This window comes from Vidua macroura, chromosome 24 (genome assembly GCF_024509145.1).
Source record: "Vidua macroura isolate BioBank_ID:100142 chromosome 24, ASM2450914v1, whole genome shotgun sequence".
Taxonomy (NCBI): domain Eukaryota; kingdom Metazoa; phylum Chordata; class Aves; order Passeriformes; family Viduidae; genus Vidua; species Vidua macroura.
Window position 1 is genome coordinate 219991 of NC_071594.1, and position 19149 is coordinate 239139.

Here is a 19149-nt window from a genome sequence, read left to right on the forward strand (position 1 = left end):
TGCCTTCGCCAGGCTGCAACGTGCCCGCTAGTACCAAGAACTGGGCAGGAGTGGGCAGAGAGCACGGCCATCTGCCAGCAGGTTGCAGCTTGCCCAGGAAAATGCAGTGTCCTTGGAATGTGCAGCAAATCTCATTTCCTGGCAAGGTCGGGCTAAGTGAGCAGTGCTGGGACACTTTCTCCTTGAAAACTGGAGCGGAAAAGCTTTTCGCTAAGATGTAGGCGACTAGAGAGGCAGAATACGGAGCTCCGCAGCTGGCCGAAAGCAAGTGCCGCTTCCCGGCGTCTTTCGGCAAAAGCGGCGCTTCGGAGCGCACCGCTGCCGCTCCAGTCATCTGTGCGCGAAGTTGCCGCTTCTTCGCCTCAGGCAGCCGGAGATCGCGGTAGCTTGCAAGAGGCGAAGAACGAAGCCGCGAAGAAGCCGGCTTGTGTGCGAAGCTCGCAGACAGCTGCAGGACGGTGGCTGCCGCTCTCCAAGCCTGTTGAATTCACTCTTGGCATGCCAATAGAAGGTGTTCCAGGACAAACTTCCTGAGTTTTTATTTTAGTTTTCATGCATCCCACCTTGGAAATTCTTGCTGCTCCCCAGAGGCTCCGAGATGCAGAGAACACGGTGGCAGCTGCTGAGAAGAAGGGCAACTGTGAGTTGGTCAAGAAGCAAGAACACAGGCAGTTGACTGTGCTTGGCGAGGAGCAGCTGCTGGATTCTTGCAATTGCCTTCAGTGCGCACAGAAGCCCGCTGCTCTGCTGCTTGGTTTTTCGCCTTCAGTCAATTACACACTGCTGAAGTTGAGGCAGGCAGTTCAGCTTTGCTGCTTTTCAGCATCTCAGCTGCCCTTCTGCTCTGTGACAGCTCTCCAGGTTTCTTGCCTTCGCCAGGCTGCAACGTGCCCGCTAGTACCAAGAACTGGGCAGGAGTGGGCAGAGAGCACGGCCATCTGCCAGCAGGTTGCAGCTTGCCCAGGAAAATGCAGTGTCCTTGGAATGTGCAGCAAATCTCATTTCCTGGCAAGGTCGGGCTAAGTGAGCAGTGCTGGGACACTTTCTCCTTGAAAACTGGAGCGGAAAAGCTTTTCGCTAAGATGTAGGCGACTAGAGAGGCAGAATACGGAGCTCCGCAGCTGGCCGAAAGCAAGTGCCGCTTCCCGGCGTCTTTCGGCAAAAGCGGCGCTTCGGAGCGCACCGCTGCCGCTCCAGTGATCTGTGCGCGAAGTTGCCGCTTCTTCGCCTCCGGCAGCCGGAGATCGCGGTAGCTTGCAAGAGGCGAAGAACGAAGCCGCGAAGAAGCCGGCTTGTGTGCGAAGCTCGCGGACAGCTGCAGGACGGTGGCTGCCGCTCTCCAAGCCTGTTGAATTCACTCTTGGCATGCGAGTGGAAGGTGTTCCAGGACAATTTTCCTGGGTTTTGACGTAGTCCTACTACATCCCACCTTGGAAATTCTTGCTGCTCCCCAGAGGCTCCGAGATGCAGAGAACACGGTGGCAGCTGCTGAGAAGAAGGGCAACTGTGAGTTGGTCAAGAAGCAAGAACACAGGCAGTTGACGGTGCTTGGCGAGGAGCAGCTGCTGGATTCTAGCAATTGCCTTCAGTGCGCACAGAAGCCCGCTGCTCTGCTGCTTGGTTTTTCGCCTTCAGTCAATTACACACTGCTGAAGTTGAGGCAGGCAGTTCAGCTTTGCTGCTTTTCAGCATCTCAGCTGCCCTTCTGCTCTGTGACAGCTCTCCAGGTTTCTTGCCTTCGCCAGGCTGCAACGTGCCCGCTACTACCCAGAGCTGGGCAGGAGTGGGCAGAGAGCACGGCCATCTGCCAGCAGGTTGCAGCTTGCCCAGGAAAATGCAGTGTCCTTGGAATGTGCAGCAAATCTCATTTCCTGGCAAGGTCGGGCTAAGTGAGCAGTGCTGGGACACTTTCTCCTTGAAAACTGGAGCGGAAAAGCTTTTCGCTAAGATGTAGGCGACTAGAGAGGCAGAATACGGAGCTCCGCAGCTGGCCGAAAGCAAGTGCCGCTTCCCGGCGTCTTTCGGCAAAAGCGGCGCTTCGGAGCGCACCGCTGCCGCTCCAGTGATCTGTGCGCGAAGTTGCCGCTTCTTCGCCTCCGGCAGCCGGAGATCGCGGTAGCTTGCAAGAGGCGAAGAACGAAGCCGCGAAGAAGCCGGCTTGTGTGCGAAGCTCGCGGACAGCTGCAGGACGGTGGCTGCCGCTCTCCAAGCCTGTTGAATTCACTCTTGGCATGCGAGTGGAAGGTGTTCCAGGACAATTTTCCTGGGTTTTGACGTAGTCCTACTACATCCCACCTTGGAAATTCTTGCTGCTCCCCAGAGGCTCCGAGATGCAGAGAACACGGTGGCAGCTGCTGAGAAGAAGGGCAACTGTGAGTTGGTCAAGAAGCAAGAACACAGGCAGTTGACTGTGCTTGGCGAGGAGCAGCTGCTGGATTCTAGCAATTGCCTTCAGTGCGCACAGAAGCCCGCTGCTCTGCTGCTTGGTTTTTCGCCTTCAGTCAATTACACACTGCTGAAGTTGAGGCAGGCAGTTCAGCTTTGCTGCTTTTCAGCATCTCAGCTGCCCTTCTGCTCTGTGACAGCTATCCAGGTTTCTTGCCTTCGCCAGGCTGCAACGTGCCCGCTAGTACCAAGAACTGGGCAGGAGTGGGCAGAGAGCACGGCCATCTGCCAGCAGGTTGCAGCTTGCCCAGGAAAATGCAGTGTCCTTGGAATGTGCAGCAAATCTCATTTCCTGGCAAGGTCGGGCTAAGTGAGCAGTGCTGGGACACTTTCTCCTTGAGAACTGGAGCGGAAAAGCTTTGCGCTAAGATGTAGGCGACTAGAGAGGCAGAATACGGAGCTCCGCAGCTGGCCGAAAGCAAGTGCCGCTTCCCGGCGTCTTTCGGCAAAAGCGGCGCTTCGGAGCGCACCGCTGCCGCTCCAGTGATCTGTGCGCGAAGTTGCCGCTTCTTCGCCTCCGGCAGCCGGAGATCGCGGTAGCTTGCAAGAGGCGAAGAACGAAGCCGCGAAGAAGCCGGCTTGTGTGCGAAGCTCGCAGACAGCTGCAGGACGGTGGCTGCCGCTCTCCTGCCTGTTGAATTCACTCTTGGCATGCCAATGGGAGGTGTTCCAGGACAACCTTCCTGAGTTTTTATTTTAGTTTTCATGCATCCCACCTTGGAAATTCTTGTTGCTCCCCAGAGGCTCCGAGATGCAGAGAACACGGTGGCAGCTGCTGAAAAGAAAGGCAACTGTGAGTTAGTCAAGAAGCAAGAACCTAGGCAGTTGACTGTGCTTGGCGAGGAGCAGCTGCTGGATTCTTGCAATTGCCTTCAGTGCGCACAGAAGCCCGCTGCTCTGCTTCTTGGTTTTTCGCCTTCAGTCAATTACACACTGCTGAAGTTGAGGCAGGCAGTTCAGCTTTGCTGCTTTTCAGCATCTCAGCTGCCCTTCTGCTCTGTGACAGCTCTCCAGGTTTCTTGCCTTCGCCAGGCTGCAACGTGCCCGCTACTACCCAGAGCTGGGCAGGAGTGGGCAGAGAGCACGGCCATTTGCCAGCAGGTTGCAGCTTGCCCAGGAAAATGCAGTGTCCTTGGAATGTGCAGCAAATCTCATTTCCTGGCAAGGTCGGGCTAAGTGAGCAGTGCTGGGACACTTTCTCCTTGAGAACTGGAGCGGAAAAGCTTTGCGCTAAGATGTAGGCGACTAGAGAGGCAGAATACGGAGCTCCGCAGCTGGCCGAAAGCAAGTGCCGCTTCCCGGCGTCTTTCGGCAAAAGCGGCGCTTCGGAGCGCACCGCTGCCGCTCCAGTGATCTGTGCGCGAAGTTGCCGCTTCTTCGCCTCAGGCAGCCGGAGATCGCGGTAGCTTGCAAGAGGCGAAGAACGAAGCCGCGAAGAAGCCGGCTTGTGTGCGAAGCTCGCAGACAGCTGCAGGACGGTGGCTGCCGCTCTCCTGCCTGTTGAATTCACTCTTGGCATGCCAATGGGAGGTGTTCCAGGACAACCTTCCTGAGTTTTTATTTTAGTTTTCATGCATCCCACCTTGGAAATTCTTGTTGCTCCCCAGAGGCTCCGAGATGCAGAGAACACGGTGGCAGCTGCTGAAAAGAAAGGCAACTGTGAGTTGGTCAAGAAGCAAGAACCTAGGCAGTTGACTGTGCTTGGCGAGGAGCAGCTGCTGGATTCTTGCAATTGCCTTCAGTGCGCACAGAAGCCCGCTGCTCTGCTTCTTGGTTTTTCGCCTTCAGTCAATTACACACTGCTGAAGTTGAGGCAGGCAGTTCAGCTTTGCTGCTTTTCAGCATCTCAGCTGCCCTTCTGCTCTGTGACAGCTCTCCAGGTTTCTTGCCTTCGCCAGGCTGCAACGTGCCCGCTAGTACCAAGAACTGGGCAGGAGTGGGCAGAGAGCACGGCCATCTGCCAGCAGGTTGCAGCTTGCCCAGGAAAATGCAGTGTCCTTGGAATGTGCAGCAAATCTCATTTCCTGGCAAGGTCGGGCTAAGTGAGCAGTGCTGGGACACTTTCTCCTTGAAAACTGGAGCGGAAAAGCTTTTCGCTAAGATGTAGGCGACTAGAGAGGCAGAATACGGAGCTCCGCAGCTGGCCGAAAGCAAGTGCCGCTTCCCGGCGTCTTTCGGCAAAAGCGGCGCTTCGGAGCGCACCGCTGCCGCTCCAGTGATCTGTGCGCGAAGTTGCCGCTTCTTCGCCTCCGGCAGCCGGAGATCGCGGTAGCTTGCAAGAGGCGAAGAACGAAGCCGCGAAGAAGCCGGCTTGTGTGCGAAGCTCGCGGACAGCTGCAGGACGGTGGCTGCCGCTCTCCAAGCCTGTTGAATTCACTCTTGGCATGCGAGTGGAAGGTGTTCCAGGACAATTTTCCTGGGTTTTGACGTAGTCCTACTACATCCCACCTTGGAAATTCTTGCTGCTCCCCAGAGGCTCCGAGATGCAGAGAACACGGTGGCAGCTGCTGAGAAGAAGGGCAACTGTGAGTTGGTCAAGAAGCAAGAACACAGGCAGTTGACTGTGCTTGGCGAGGAGCAGCTGCTGGATTCTAGCAATTGCCTTCAGTGCGCACAGAAGCCCGCTGCTCTGCTGCTTGGTTTTTCGCCTTCAGTCAATTACACACTGCTGAAGTTGAGGCAGGCAGTTCAGCTTTGCTGCTTTTCAGCATCTCAGCTGCCCTTCTGCTCTGTGACAGCTCTCCAGGTTTCTTGCCTTCGCCAGGCTGCAACGTGCCCGCTAGTACCAAGAACTGGGCAGGAGTGGGCAGAGAGCACGGCCATCTGCCAGCAGGTTGCAGCTTGCCCAGGAAAATGCAGTGTCCTTGGAATGTGCAGCAAATCTCATTTCCTGGCAAGGTCGGGCTAAGTGAGCAGTGCTGGGACACTTTCTCCTTGAGAACTGGAGCGGAAAAGCTTTGCGCTAAGATGTAGGCGACTAGAGAGGCAGAATACGGAGCTCCGCAGCTGGCCGAAAGCAAGTGCCGCTTCCCGGCGTCTTTCGGCAAAAGCGGCGCTTCGGAGCGCACCGCTGCCGCTCCAGTCATCTGTGCGCGAAGTTGCCGCTTCTTCGCCTCCGGCAGCCGGAGATCGCGGTAGCTTGCAAGAGGCGAAGAACGAAGCCGCGAAGAAGCCGGCTTGTGTGCGAAGCTCGCAGACAGCTGCAGGACGGTGGCTGCCGCTCTCCTGCCTGTTGAATTCACTCTTGGCATGCCAATGGGAGGTGTTCCAGGACAACCTTCCTGAGTTTTTATTTTAGTTTTCATGCATCCCACCTTGGAAATTCTTGTTGCTCCCCAGAGGCTCCGAGATGCAGAGAACACGGTGGCAGCTGCTGAAAAGAAAGGCAACTGTGAGTTAGTCAAGAAGCAAGAACCTAGGCAGTTGACTGTGCTTGGCGAGGAGCAGCTGCTGGATTCTTGCAATTGCCTTCAGTGCGCACAGAAGCCCGCTGCTCTGCTTCTTGGTTTTTCGCCTTCAGTCAATTACACACTGCTGAAGTTGAGGCAGGCAGTTCAGCTTTGCTGCTTTTCAGCATCTCAGCTGCCCTTCTGCTCTGTGACAGCTCTCCAGGTTTCTTGCCTTCGCCAGGCTGCAACGTGCCCGCTAGTACCAAGAACTGGGCAGGAGTGGGCAGAGAGCACGGCCATCTGCCAGCAGGTTGCAGCTTGCCCAGGAAAATGCAGTGTCCTTGGAATGTGCAGCAAATCTCATTTCCTGGCAAGGTCGGGCTAAGTGAGCAGTGCTGGGACACTTTCTCCTTGAAAACTGGAGCGGAAAAGCTTTTCGCTAAGATGTAGGCGACTAGAGAGGCAGAATACGGAGCTCCGCAGCTGGCCGAAAGCAAGTGCCGCTTCCCGGCGTCTTTCGGCAAAAGCGGCGCTTCGGAGCGCACCGCTGCCGCTCCAGTCATCTGTGCGCGAAGTTGCCGCTTCTTCGCCTCAGGCAGCCGGAGATCGCGGTAGCTTGCAAGAGGCGAAGAACGAAGCCGCGAAGAAGCCGGCTTGTGTGCGAAGCTCGCAGACAGCTGCAGGACGGTGGCTGCCGCTCTCCAAGCCTGTTGAATTCACTCTTGGCATGCGAGTGGAAGGTGTTCCAGGACAAACTTCCTGAGTTTTTATTTTAGTTTTCATGCATCCCACCTTGGAAATTCTTGCTGCTCCCCAGAGGCTCCGAGATGCAGAGAACACGGTGGCAGCTGCTGAGAAGAAGGGCAACTGTGAGTTGGTCAAGAAGCAAGAACACAGGCAGTTGACTGTGCTTGGCGAGGAGCAGCTGCTGGATTCTTGCAATTGCCTTCAGTGCGCACAGAAGCCCGCTGCTCTGCTGCTTGGTTTTTCGCCTTCAGTCAATTACACACTGCTGAAGTTGAGGCAGGCAGTTCAGCTTTGCTGCTTTTCAGCATCTCAGCTGCCCTTCTGCTCTGTGACAGCTCTCCAGGTTTCTTGCCTTCGCCAGGCTGCAACGTGCCCGCTAGTACCAAGAACTGGGCAGGAGTGGGCAGAGAGCACGGCCATCTGCCAGCAGGTTGCAGCTTGCCCAGGAAAATGCAGTGTCCTTGGAATGTGCAGCAAATCTCATTTCCTGGCAAGGTCGGGCTAAGTGAGCAGTGCTGGGACACTTTCTCCTTGAAAACTGGAGCGGAAAAGCTTTTCGCTAAGATGTAGGCGACTAGAGAGGCAGAATACGGAGCTCCGCAGCTGGCCGAAAGCAAGTGCCGCTTCCCGGCGTCTTTCGGCAAAAGCGGCGCTTCGGAGCGCACCGCTGCCGCTCCAGTGATCTGTGCGCGAAGTTGCCGCTTCTTCGCCTCCGGCAGCCGGAGATCGCGGTAGCTTGCAAGAGGCGAAGAACGAAGCCGCGAAGAAGCCGGCTTGTGTGCGAAGCTCGCGGACAGCTGCAGGACGGTGGCTGCCGCTCTCCAAGCCTGTTGAATTCACTCTTGGCATGCGAGTGGAAGGTGTTCCAGGACAATTTTCCTGGGTTTTGACGTAGTCCTACTACATCCCACCTTGGAAATTCTTGCTGCTCCCCAGAGGCTCCGAGATGCAGAGAACACGGTGGCAGCTGCTGAGAAGAAGGGCAACTGTGAGTTGGTCAAGAAGCAAGAACACAGGCAGTTGACTGTGCTTGGCGAGGAGCAGCTGCTGGATTCTAGCAATTGCCTTCAGTGCGCACAGAAGCCCGCTGCTCTGCTGCTTGGTTTTTCGCCTTCAGTCAATTACACACTGCTGAAATTGAGGCAGGCAGTTCAGCTTTGCTGCTTTTCAGCATCTCAGCTGCCCTTCTGCTCTGTGACAGCTCTCCAGGTTTCTTGCCTTCGCCAGGCTGCAACGTGCCCGCTAGTACCAAGAACTGGGCAGGAGTGGGCAGAGAGCACGGCCATCTGCCAGCAGGTTGCAGCTTGCCCAGGAAAATGCAGTGTCCTTGGAATGTGCAGCAAATCTCATTTCCTGGCAAGGTCGGGCTAAGTGAGCAGTGCTGGGACACTTTCTCCTTGAGAACTGGAGCGGAAAAGCTTTGCGCTAAGATGTAGGCGACTAGAGAGGCAGAATACGGAGCTCCGCAGCTGGCCGAAAGCAAGTGCCGCTTCCCGGCGTCTTTCGGCAAAAGCGGCGCTTCGGAGCGCACCGCTGCCGCTCCAGTGATCTGTGCGCGAAGTTGCCGCTTCTTCGCCTCCGGCAGCCGGAGATCGCGGTAGCTTGCAAGAGGCGAAGAACGAAGCCGCGAAGAAGCCGGCTTGTGTGCGAAGCTCGCAGACAGCTGCAGGACGGTGGCTGCCGCTCTCCTGCCTGTTGAATTCACTCTTGGCATGCCAATGGGAGGTGTTCCAGGACAACCTTCCTGAGTTTTTATTTTAGTTTTCATGCATCCCACCTTGGAAATTCTTGTTGCTCCCCAGAGGCTCCGAGATGCAGAGAACACGGTGGCAGCTGCTGAAAAGAAAGGCAACTGTGAGTTAGTCAAGAAGCAAGAACCTAGGCAGTTGACTGTGCTTGGCGAGGAGCAGCTGCTGGATTCTTGCAATTGCCTTCAGTGCGCACAGAAGCCCGCTGCTCTGCTGCTTGGTTTTTCGCCTTCAGTCAATTACACACTGCTGAAGTTGAGGCAGGCAGTTCAGCTTTGCTGCTTTTCAGCATCTCAGCTGCCCTTCTGCTCTGTGACAGCTCTCCAGGTTTCTTGCCTTCGCCAGGCTGCAACGTGCCCGCTACTACCCAGAGCTGGGCAGGAGTGGGCAGAGAGCACGGCCATTTGCCAGCAGGTTGCAGCTTGCCCAGGAAAATGCAGTGTCCTTGGAATGTGCAGCAAATCTCATTTCCTGGCAAGGTCGGGCTAAGTGAGCAGTGCTGGGACACTTTCTCCTTGAGAACTGGAGCGGAAAAGCTTTGCGCTAAGATGTAGGCGACTAGAGAGGCAGAATACGGAGCTCCGCAGCTGGCCGAAAGCAAGTGCCGCTTCCCGGCGTCTTTCGGCAAAAGCGGCGCTTCGGAGCGCACCGCTGCCGCTCCAGTGATCTGTGCGCGAAGTTGCCGCTTCTTCGCCTCAGGCAGCCGGAGATCGCGGTAGCTTGCAAGAGGCGAAGAACGAAGCCGCGAAGAAGCCGGCTTGTGTGCGAAGCTCGCAGACAGCTGCAGGACGGTGGCTGCCGCTCTCCTGCCTGTTGAATTCACTCTTGGCATGCCAATGGGAGGTGTTCCAGGACAACCTTCCTGAGTTTTTATTTTAGTTTTCATGCATCCCACCTTGGAAATTCTTGTTGCTCCCCAGAGGCTCCGAGATGCAGAGAACACGGTGGCAGCTGCTGAAAAGAAAGGCAACTGTGAGTTAGTCAAGAAGCAAGAACCTAGGCAGTTGACTGTGCTTGGCGAGGAGCAGCTGCTGGATTCTTGCAATTGCCTTCAGTGCGCACAGAAGCCCGCTGCTCTGCTTCTTGGTTTTTCGCCTTCAGTCAATTACACACTGCTGAAGTTGAGGCAGGCAGTTCAGCTTTGCTGCTTTTCAGCATCTCAGCTGCCCTTCTGCTCTGTGACAGCTCTCCAGGTTTCTTGCCTTCGCCAGGCTGCAACGTGCCCGCTAGTACCAAGAACTGGGCAGGAGTGGGCAGAGAGCACGGCCATCTGCCAGCAGGTTGCAGCTTGCCCAGGAAAATGCAGTGTCCTTGGAATGTGCAGCAAATCTCATTTCCTGGCAAGGTCGGGCTAAGTGAGCAGTGCTGGGACACTTTCTCCTTGAAAACTGGAGCGGAAAAGCTTTTCGCTAAGATGTAGGCGACTAGAGAGGCAGAATACGGAGCTCCGCAGCTGGCCGAAAGCAAGTGCCGCTTCCCGGCGTCTTTCGGCAAAAGCGGCGCTTCGGAGCGCACCGCTGCCGCTCCAGTCATCTGTGCGCGAAGTTGCCGCTTCTTCGCCTCAGGCAGCCGGAGATCGCGGTAGCTTGCAAGAGGCGAAGAACGAAGCCGCGAAGAAGCCGGCTTGTGTGCGAAGCTCGCAGACAGCTGCAGGACGGTGGCTGCCGCTCTCCTGCCTGTTGAATTCAATCTTGGCATGCCAATGGGAGGTGTTCCAGGACAACCTTCCTGAGTTTTTATTTTAGTTTTCATGCATCCCACCTTGGAAATTCTTGTTGCTCCCCAGAGGCTCCGAGATGCAGAGAACACGGTGGCAGCTGCTGAAAAGAAAGGCAACTGTGAGTTAGTCAAGAAGCAAGAACCTAGGCAGTTGACTGTGCTTGGCGAGGAGCAGCTGCTGGATTCTTGCAATTGCCTTCAGTGCGCACAGAAGCCCGCTGCTCTGCTGCTTGGTTTTTCGCCTTCAGTCAATTACACACTGCTGAAGTTGAGGCAGGCAGTTCAGCTTTGCTGCTTTTCAGCATCTCAGCTGCCCTTCTGCTCTGTGACAGCTCTCCAGGTTTCTTGCCTTCGCCAGGCTGCAACGTGCCCGCTAGTACCAAGAACTGGGCAGGAGTGGGCAGAGAGCACGGCCATCTGCCAGCAGGTTGCAGCTTGCCCAGGAAAATGCAGTGTCCTTGGAATGTGCAGCAAATCTCATTTCCTGGCAAGGTCGGGCTAAGTGAGCAGTGCTGGGACACTTTCTCCTTGAGAACTGGAGCGGAAAAGCTTTGCGCTAAGATGTAGGCGACTAGAGAGGCAGAATACGGAGCTCCGCAGCTGGCCGAAAGCAAGTGCCGCTTCCCGGCGTCTTTCGGCAAAAGCGGCGCTTCGGAGCGCACCGCTGCCGCTCCAGTGATCTGTGCGCGAAGTTGCCGCTTCTTCGCCTCCGGCAGCCGGAGATCGCGGTAGCTTGCAAGAGGCGAAGAACGAAGCCGCGAAGAAGCCGGCTTGTGTGCGAAGCTCGCGGACAGCTGCAGGACGGTGGCTGCCGCTCTCCAAGCCTGTTGAATTCACTCTTGGCATGCGAGTGGAAGGTGTTCCAGGACAATTTTCCTGGGTTTTGACGTAGTCCTACTACATCCCACCTTGGAAATTCTTGCTGCTCCCCAGAGGCTCCGAGATGCAGAGAACACGGTGGCAGCTGCTGAGAAGAAGGGCAACTGTGAGTTGGTCAAGAAGCAAGAACACAGGCAGTTGACTGTGCTTGGCGAGGAGCAGCTGCTGGATTCTAGCAATTGCCTTCAGTGGGCACAGAAGCCCGCTGCTCTGCTGCTTGGTTTTTCGCCTTCAGTCAATTACACACTGCTGAAGTTGAGGCAGGCAGTTCAGCTTTGCTGCTTTTCAGCATCTCAGCTGCCCTTCTGCTCTGTGACAGCTCTCCAGGTTTCTTGCCTTCGCCAGGCTGCAACGTGCCCGCTAGTACCAAGAACTGGGCAGGAGTGGGCAGAGAGCACGGCCATCTGCCAGCAGGTTGCAGCTTGCCCAGGAAAATGCAGTGTCCTTGGAATGTGCAGCAAATCTCATTTCCTGGCAAGGTCGGGCTAAGTGAGCAGTGCTGGGACACTTTCTCCTTGAGAACTGGAGCGGAAAAGCTTTTCGCTAAGATGTAGGCGACTAGAGAGGCAGAATACGGAGCTCCGCAGCTGGCCGAAAGCAAGTGCCGCTTCCCGGCGTCTTTCGGCAAAAGCGGCGCTTCGGAGCGCACCGCTGCCGCTCCAGTGATCTGTGCGCGAAGTTGCCGCTTCTTCGCCTCCGGCAGCCGGAGATCGCGGTAGCTTGCAAGAGGCGAAGAACGAAGCCGCGAAGAAGCCGGCTTGTGTGCGAAGCTCGCGGACAGCTGCAGGACGGTGGCTGCCGCTCTCCAAGCCTGTTGAATTCACTCTTGGCATGCGAGTGGAAGGCGTTCCAGGACAATTTTCCTGGGTTTTGACGTAGTCCTACTACATCCCACCTTGGAAATTCTTGCTGCTCCCCAGAGGCTCCGAGATGCAGAGAACACGGTGGCAGCTGCTGAGAAGAAGGGCAACTGTGAGTTGGTCAAGAAGCAAGAACACAGGCAGTTGACTGTGCTTGGCGAGGAGCAGCTGCTGGATTCTAGCAATTGCCTTCAGTGGGCACAGAAGCCCGCTGCTCTGCTGCTTGGTTTTTCGCCTTCAGTCAATTACACACTGCTGAAGTTGAGGCAGGCAGTTCAGCTTTGCTGCTTTTCAGCATCTCAGCTGCCCTTCTGCTCTGTGACAGCTCTCCAGGTTTCTTGCCTTCGCCAGGCTGCAACGTGCCCGCTAGTACCAAGAACTGGGCAGGAGTGGGCAGAGAGCACGGCCATCTGCCAGCAGGTTGCAGCTTGCCCAGGAAAATGCAGTGTCCTTGGAATGTGCAGCAAATCTCATTTCCTGGCAAGGTCGGGCTAAGTGAGCAGTGCTGGGACACTTTCTCCTTGAAAACTGGAGCGGAAAAGCTTTTCGCTAAGATGTAGGCGACTAGAGAGGCAGAATACGGAGCTCCGCAGCTGGCCGAAAGCAAGTGCCGCTTCCCGGCGTCTTTCGGCAAAAGCGGCGCTTCGGAGCGCACCGCTGCCGCTCCAGTCATCTGTGCGCGAAGTTGCCGCTTCTTCGCCTCAGGCAGCCGGAGATCGCGGTAGCTTGCAAGAGGCGAAGAACGAAGCCGCGAAGAAGCCGGCTTGTGTGCGAAGCTCGCGGACAGCTGCAGGACGGTGGCTGCCGCTCTCCTGCCTGTTGAATTCACTCTTGGCATGCCAATGGGAGGTGTTCCAGGACAACCTTCCTGAGTTTTTATTTTAGTTTTCATGCATCCCACCTTGGAAATTCTTGTTGCTCCCCAGAGGCTCCGAGATGCAGAGAACACGGTGGCAGCTGCTGAAAAGAAAGGCAACTGTGAGTTAGTCAAGAAGCAAGAACCTAGGCAGTTGACTGTGCTTGGCGAGGAGCAGCTGCTGGATTCTTGCAATTGCCTTCAGTGCGCACAGAAGCCCGCTGCTCTGCTGCTTGGTTTTTCGCCTTCAGTCAATTACACACTGCTGAAGTTGAGGCAGGCAGTTCAGCTTTGCTGCTTTTCAGCATCTCAGCTGCCCTTCTGCTCTGTGACAGCTCTCCAGGTTTCTTGCCTTCGCCAGGCTGCAACGTGCCCGCTAGTACCAAGAACTGGGCAGGAGTGGGCAGAGAGCACGGCCATCTGCCAGCAGGTTGCAGCTTGCCCAGGAAAATGCAGTGTCCTTGGAATGTGCAGCAAATCTCATTTCCTGGCAAGGTCGGGCTAAGTGAGCAGTGCTGGGACACTTTCTCCTTGAGAACTGGAGCGGAAAAGCTTTTCGCTAAGATGTAGGCGACTAGAGAGGCAGAATACGGAGCTCCGCAGCTGGCCGAAAGCAAGTGCCGCTTCCCGGCGTCTTTCGGCAAAAGCGGCGCTTCGGAGCGCACCGCTGCCGCTCCAGTGATCTGTGCGCGAAGTTGCCGCTTCTTCGCCTCCGGCAGCCGGAGATCGCGGTAGCTTGCAAGAGGCGAAGAACGAAGCCGCGAAGAAGCCGGCTTGTGTGCGAAGCTCGCGGACAGCTGCAGGACGGTGGCTGCCGCTCTCCAAGCCTGTTGAATTCACTCTTGGCATGCGAGTGGAAGGTGTTCCAGGACAATTTTCCTGGGTTTTGACGTAGTCCTACTACATCCCACCTTGGAAATTCTTGCTGCTCCCCAGAGGCTCCGAGATGCAGAGAACACGGTGGCAGCTGCTGAGAAGAAGGGCAACTGTGAGTTGGTCAAGAAGCAAGAACACAGGCAGTTGACTGTGCTTGGCGAGGAGCAGCTGCTGGATTCTAGCAATTGCCTTCAGTGGGCACAGAAGCCCGCTGCTCTGCTGCTTGGTTTTTCGCCTTCAGTCAATTACACACTGCTGAAGTTGAGGCAGGCAGTTCAGCTTTGCTGCTTTTCAGCATCTCAGCTGCCCTTCTGCTCTGTGACAGCTCTCCAGGTTTCTTGCCTTCGCCAGGCTGCAACGTGCCCGCTAGTACCAAGAACTGGGCAGGAGTGGGCAGAGAGCACGGCCATCTGCCAGCAGGTTGCAGCTTGCCCAGGAAAATGCAGTGTCCTTGGAATGTGCAGCAAATCTCATTTCCTGGCAAGGTCGGGCTAAGTGAGCAGTGCTGGGACACTTTCTCCTTGAGAACTGGAGCGGAAAAGCTTTTCGCTAAGATGTAGGCGACTAGAGAGGCAGAATACGGAGCTCCGCAGCTGGCCGAAAGCAAGTGCCGCTTCCCGGCGTCTTTCGGCAAAAGCGGCGCTTCGGAGCGCACCGCTGCCGCTCCAGTGATCTGTGCGCGAAGTTGCCGCTTCTTCGCCTCCGGCAGCCGGAGATCGCGGTAGCTTGCAAGAGGCGAAGAACGAAGCCGCGAAGAAGCCGGCTTGTGTGCGAAGCTCGCGGACAGCTGCAGGACGGTGGCTGCCGCTCTCCAAGCCTGTTGAATTCACTCTTGGCATGCGAGTGGAAGGTGTTCCAGGACAATTTTCCTGGGTTTTGACGTAGTCCTACTACATCCCACCTTGGAAATTCTTGCTGCTCCCCAGAGGCTCCGAGATGCAGAGAACACGGTGGCAGCTGCTGAGAAGAAGGGCAACTGTGAGTTGGTCAAGAAGCAAGAACACAGGCAGTTGACTGTGCTTGGCGAGGAGCAGCTGCTGGATTCTAGCAATTGCCTTCAGTGGGCACAGAAGCCCGCTGCTCTGCTTCTTGGTTTTTCGCCTTCAGTCAATTACACACTGCTGAAGTTGAGGCAGGCAGTTCAGCTTTGCTGCTTTTCAGCATCTCAGCTGCCCTTCTGCTCTGTGACAGCTCTCCAGGTTTCTTGCCTTCGCCAGGCTGCAACGTGCCCGCTAGTACCAAGAACTGGGCAGGAGTGGGCAGAGAGCACGGCCATCTGCCAGCAGGTTGCAGCTTGCCCAGGAAAATGCAGTGTCCTTGGAATGTGCAGCAAATCTCATTTCCTGGCAAGGTCGGGCTAAGTGAGCAGTGCTGGGACACTTTCTCCTTGAGAACTGGAGCGGAAAAGCTTTTCGCTAAGATGTAGGCGACTAGAGAGGCAGAATACGGAGCTCCGCAGCTGGCCGAAAGCAAGTGCCGCTTCCCGGCGTCTTTCGGCAAAAGCGGCGCTTCGGAGCGCACCGCTGCCGCTCCAGGCATCTGTGCGCGAAGTTGGCGCTTCTTCGCCTCAGGCAGCCGGAGATCGCGGTAGCTTGCATAGGCGAAGAACGAAGCCGCGAAGAAGCCGGCTTGTGTGCGAAGCTCGCAGACAGCTGCAGGACGGTGGCTGCCGCTCTCCAAGCCTGTTGAATTCACTCTTGGCATGCGAGTGGAAGGCGTTCCAGGACAATTTTCCTGGGTTTTGACGTAGTCCTACTACATCCCACCTTGGAAATTCTTGCTGCTCCCCAGAGGCTCCGAGATGCAGAGAACACGGTGGCAGCTGCTGAGAAGAAGGGCAACTGTGAGTTGGTCAAGAAGCAAGAACACAGGCAGTTGACTGTGCTTGGCGAGGAGCAGCTGCTGGATTCTAGCAATTGCCTTCAGTGCGCACAGAAGCCCGCTGCTCTGCTGCTTGGTTTTTCGCCTTCAGTCAATTACACACTGCTGAAGTTGAGGCAGGCAGTTCAGCTTTGCTGCTTTTCAGCATCTCAGCTGCCCTTCTGCTCTGTGACAGCTCTCCAGGTTTCTTGCCTTCGCCAGGCTGCAACGTGCCCGCTAGTACCAAGAACTGGGCAGGAGTGGGCAGAGAGCACGGCCATCTGCCAGCAGGTTGCAGCTTGCCCAGGAAAATGCAGTGTCCTTGGAATGTGCAGCAAATCTCATTTCCTGGCAAGGTCGGGCTAAGTGAGCAGTGCTGGGACACTTTCTCCTTGAGAACTGGAGCGGAAAAGCTTTGCGCTAAGATGTAGGCGACTAGAGAGGCAGAATACGCAGCTCCGCAGCTGGCCGAAAGCAAGTGCCGCTTCCCGGCGTCTTTCGGCAAAAGCGGCGCTTCGGAGCGCACCGCTGCCGCTCCAGGCATCTGTGCGCGAAGTTGCCGCTTCTTCGCCTCCGGCAGCCGGAGATCGCGGTAGCTTGCAAGAGGCGAAGAACGAAGCCGCGAAGAAGCCGGCTTGTGTGCGAAGCTCGCAGACAGCTGCAGGACGGTGGCTGCCGCTCTCCTGCCTGTTGAATTCACTCTTGGCATGCCAATGGGAGGTGTTCCAGGACAACCTTCCTGAGTTTTTATTTTAGTTTTCATGCATCCCACCTTGGAAATTCTTGTTGCTCCCCAGAGGCTCCGAGATGCAGAGAACACGGTGGCAGCTGCTGAAAAGAAAGGCAACTGTGAGTTAGTCAAGAAGCAAGAACCTAGGCAGTTGACTGTGCTTGGCGAGGAGCAGCTGCTGGATTCTTGCAATTGCCTTCAGTGCGCACAGAAGCCCGCTGCTCTGCTTCTTGGTTTTTCGCCTTCAGTCAATTACACACTGCTGAAGTTGAGGCAGGCAGTTCAGCTTTGCTGCTTTTCAGCATCTCAGCTGCCCTTCTGCTCTGTGACAGCTCTCCAGGTTTCTTGCCTTCGCCAGGCTGCAACGTGCCCGCTACTACCCAGAGCTGGGCAGGAGTGGGCAGAGAGCACGGCCATTTGCCAGCAGGTTGCAGCTTGCCCAGGAAAATGCAGTGTCCTTGGAATGTGCAGCAAATCTCATTTCCTGGCAAGGTCGGGCTAAGTGAGCAGTGCTGGTACACTTTCTCCTTGAGAACTGGAGCGGAAAAGCTTTTCGCTAAGATGTAGGCGACTAGAGAGGCAGAATACGGAGCTCCGCAGCTGGCCGAAAGCAAGTGCCGCTTCCCGGCGTCTTTCGGCAAAAGCGGCGCTTCGGAGCGCACCGCTGCCGCTCCAGTGATCTGTGCGCGAAGTTGCCGCTTCTTCGCCTCAGGCAGCCGGAGATCGCGGTAGCTTGCAAGAGGCGAAGAACGAAGCCGCGAAGAAGCCGGCTTGTGTGCGAAGCTCGCAGACAGCTGCAGGACGGTGGCTGCCGCTCTCCAAGCCTGTTGAATTCACTCTTGGCATGCGAGTGGAAGGTGTTCCAGGACAATTTTCCTGGGTTTTGACGTAGTCCTACTACATCCCACCTTGGAAATTCTTGCTGCTCCCCAGAGGCTCCGAGATGCAGAGAACACGGTGGCAGCTGCTGAGAAGAAGGGCAACTGTGAGTTGGTCAAGAAGCAAGAACACGGGCAGTTGACTGTGCTTGGCGAGGAGCAGCTGCTGGATTCTAGCAATTGCCTTCAGTGCGCACAGAAGCCCGCTGCTCTGCTGCTTGGTTTTTCGCCTTCAGTCAATTACACACTGCTGAAGTTGAGGCAGGCAGTTCAGCTTTGCTGCTTTTCAGCATCTCAGCTGCCCTTCTGCTCTGTGACAGCTCTCCAGGTTTCTTGCCTTCGCCAGGCTGCAACGTGCCCGCTAGTACCAAGAACTGGGCAGGAGTGGGCAGAGAGCACGGCCATTTGCCAGCAGGTTGCAGCTTGCCCAGGAAAATGCAGTGTCCTTGGAATGTGCAGCAAATCTTATTTCCTGGCAAGGTCGGGCTAAGTGAGCAGTGCTGGGACACTTTCTCCTTGAGAACTGGAGCGGAAAAGCTTTGCGCTAAGATGTAGGCGACTAGAGAGGCAGAATACGGAGCTCCGCAGCTGGCCGAAAGCAAGTGCCGCTTCCCGGCGTCTTTCGGCAAAAGCGGCGCTTCGGAGCGCACCGCTGCCGCTCCAGTCATCTGTGCGCGAAGTTGCCGCTTCTTCGCCTCAGGCAGCCGGAGATCGCGGTAGCTTGCATAGGCGAAGAACGAAGCCGCGAAGAAGCCGGCTTGTGTGCGAAGCTCGCAGACAGCTGCAGGACGGTGGCTGCCGCTCTCCAAGCCTGTTGAATTCACTCTTGGCATGCGAGTGGAAGGTGTTCCAGGACAATTTTCCTGGGTTTTGACGTAGTCCTACTACATCCCACCTTGGAAATTCTTGCTGCTCCCCAGAGGCTCCGAGATGCAGAGAACACGGTGGCAGCTGCTGAGAAGAAGGGCAACTGTGAGTTGGTCAAGAAGCAAGAACACAGGCAGTTGACTGTGCTTGGCGAGGAGCAGCTGCTGGATTCTAGCAATTGCCTTCAGTGCGCACAGAAGCCCGCTGCTCTGCTGCTTGGTTTTTCGCCTTCAGTCAATTACACACTGCTGAAGTTGAGGCAGGCAGTTCAGCTTTGCTGCTTTTCAGCATCTCAGCTGCCCTTCTGCTCTGTGACAGCTCTCCAGGTTTCTTGCCTTCGCCAGGCTGCAACGTGCCCGCTAGTACCAAGAACTGGGCAGGAGTGGGCAGAGAGCACGGCCATCTGCCAGCAGGTTGCAGCTTGCCCAGGAAAATGCAGTGTCCTTGGAATGTGCAGCAAATCTCATTTCCTGGCAAGGTCGGGCTAAGTGAGCAGTGCTGGGACACTTTCTCCTTGAGAACTGGAGCGGAAAAGCTTTTCGCTAAGATGTAGGCGACTAGAGAGGCAGAATACGCAGCTCCGCAGCTGGCCGAAAGCAAGTGCCGCTTCCCGGCGTCTTTCGGCAAAAGCGGCGCTTCGGAGCGCACCGCTGCCGCTCCAGGCATCTGTGCGCGAAGTTGCCGCTTCTTCGCCTCCGGCAGCCGGAGATCGCGGTAGCTTGCAAGAGGCGAAGAACGAAGCCGCGAAGAAGCCGGCTTGTGTGCGAAGCTCGCAGACAGCTGCAGGACGGTGGCTGCCGCTCTCCTGCCTGTTGAATTCACTTTTGGCATGCCAATGGGAGGTGTTCCAGGACAACCTTCCTGAGTTTTTATTTTAGTTTTCATGCATCCCACCTTGGAAATTCTTGTTGCTCCCCAGAGGCTCCGAGATGCAGAGAACACGGTGGCAGCTGCTGAAAAGAAAGGCAACTGTGAGTTAGTCAAGAAGCAAGAACCTAGGCAGTTGACTGTGCTTGGCGAGGAGCAGCTGCTGGATTCTTGCAATTGCCTTCAGTGCGCACAGAAGCCCGCTGCTCTGCTGCTTGGTTTTTCGCCTTCAGTCAATTACACACTGCTGAAGTTGAGGCAGGCAGTTCAGCTTTGCTGCTTTTCAGCATCTCAGCTGCCCTTCTGCTCTGTGACAGCTCTCCAGGTTTCTTGCCTTCGCCAGGCTGCAACGTGCCCGCTACTACCCAGAGCTGTGCAGGAGTGGGCAGAGAGCACGGCCATTTGCCAGCAGGTTGCAGCTTGCCCAG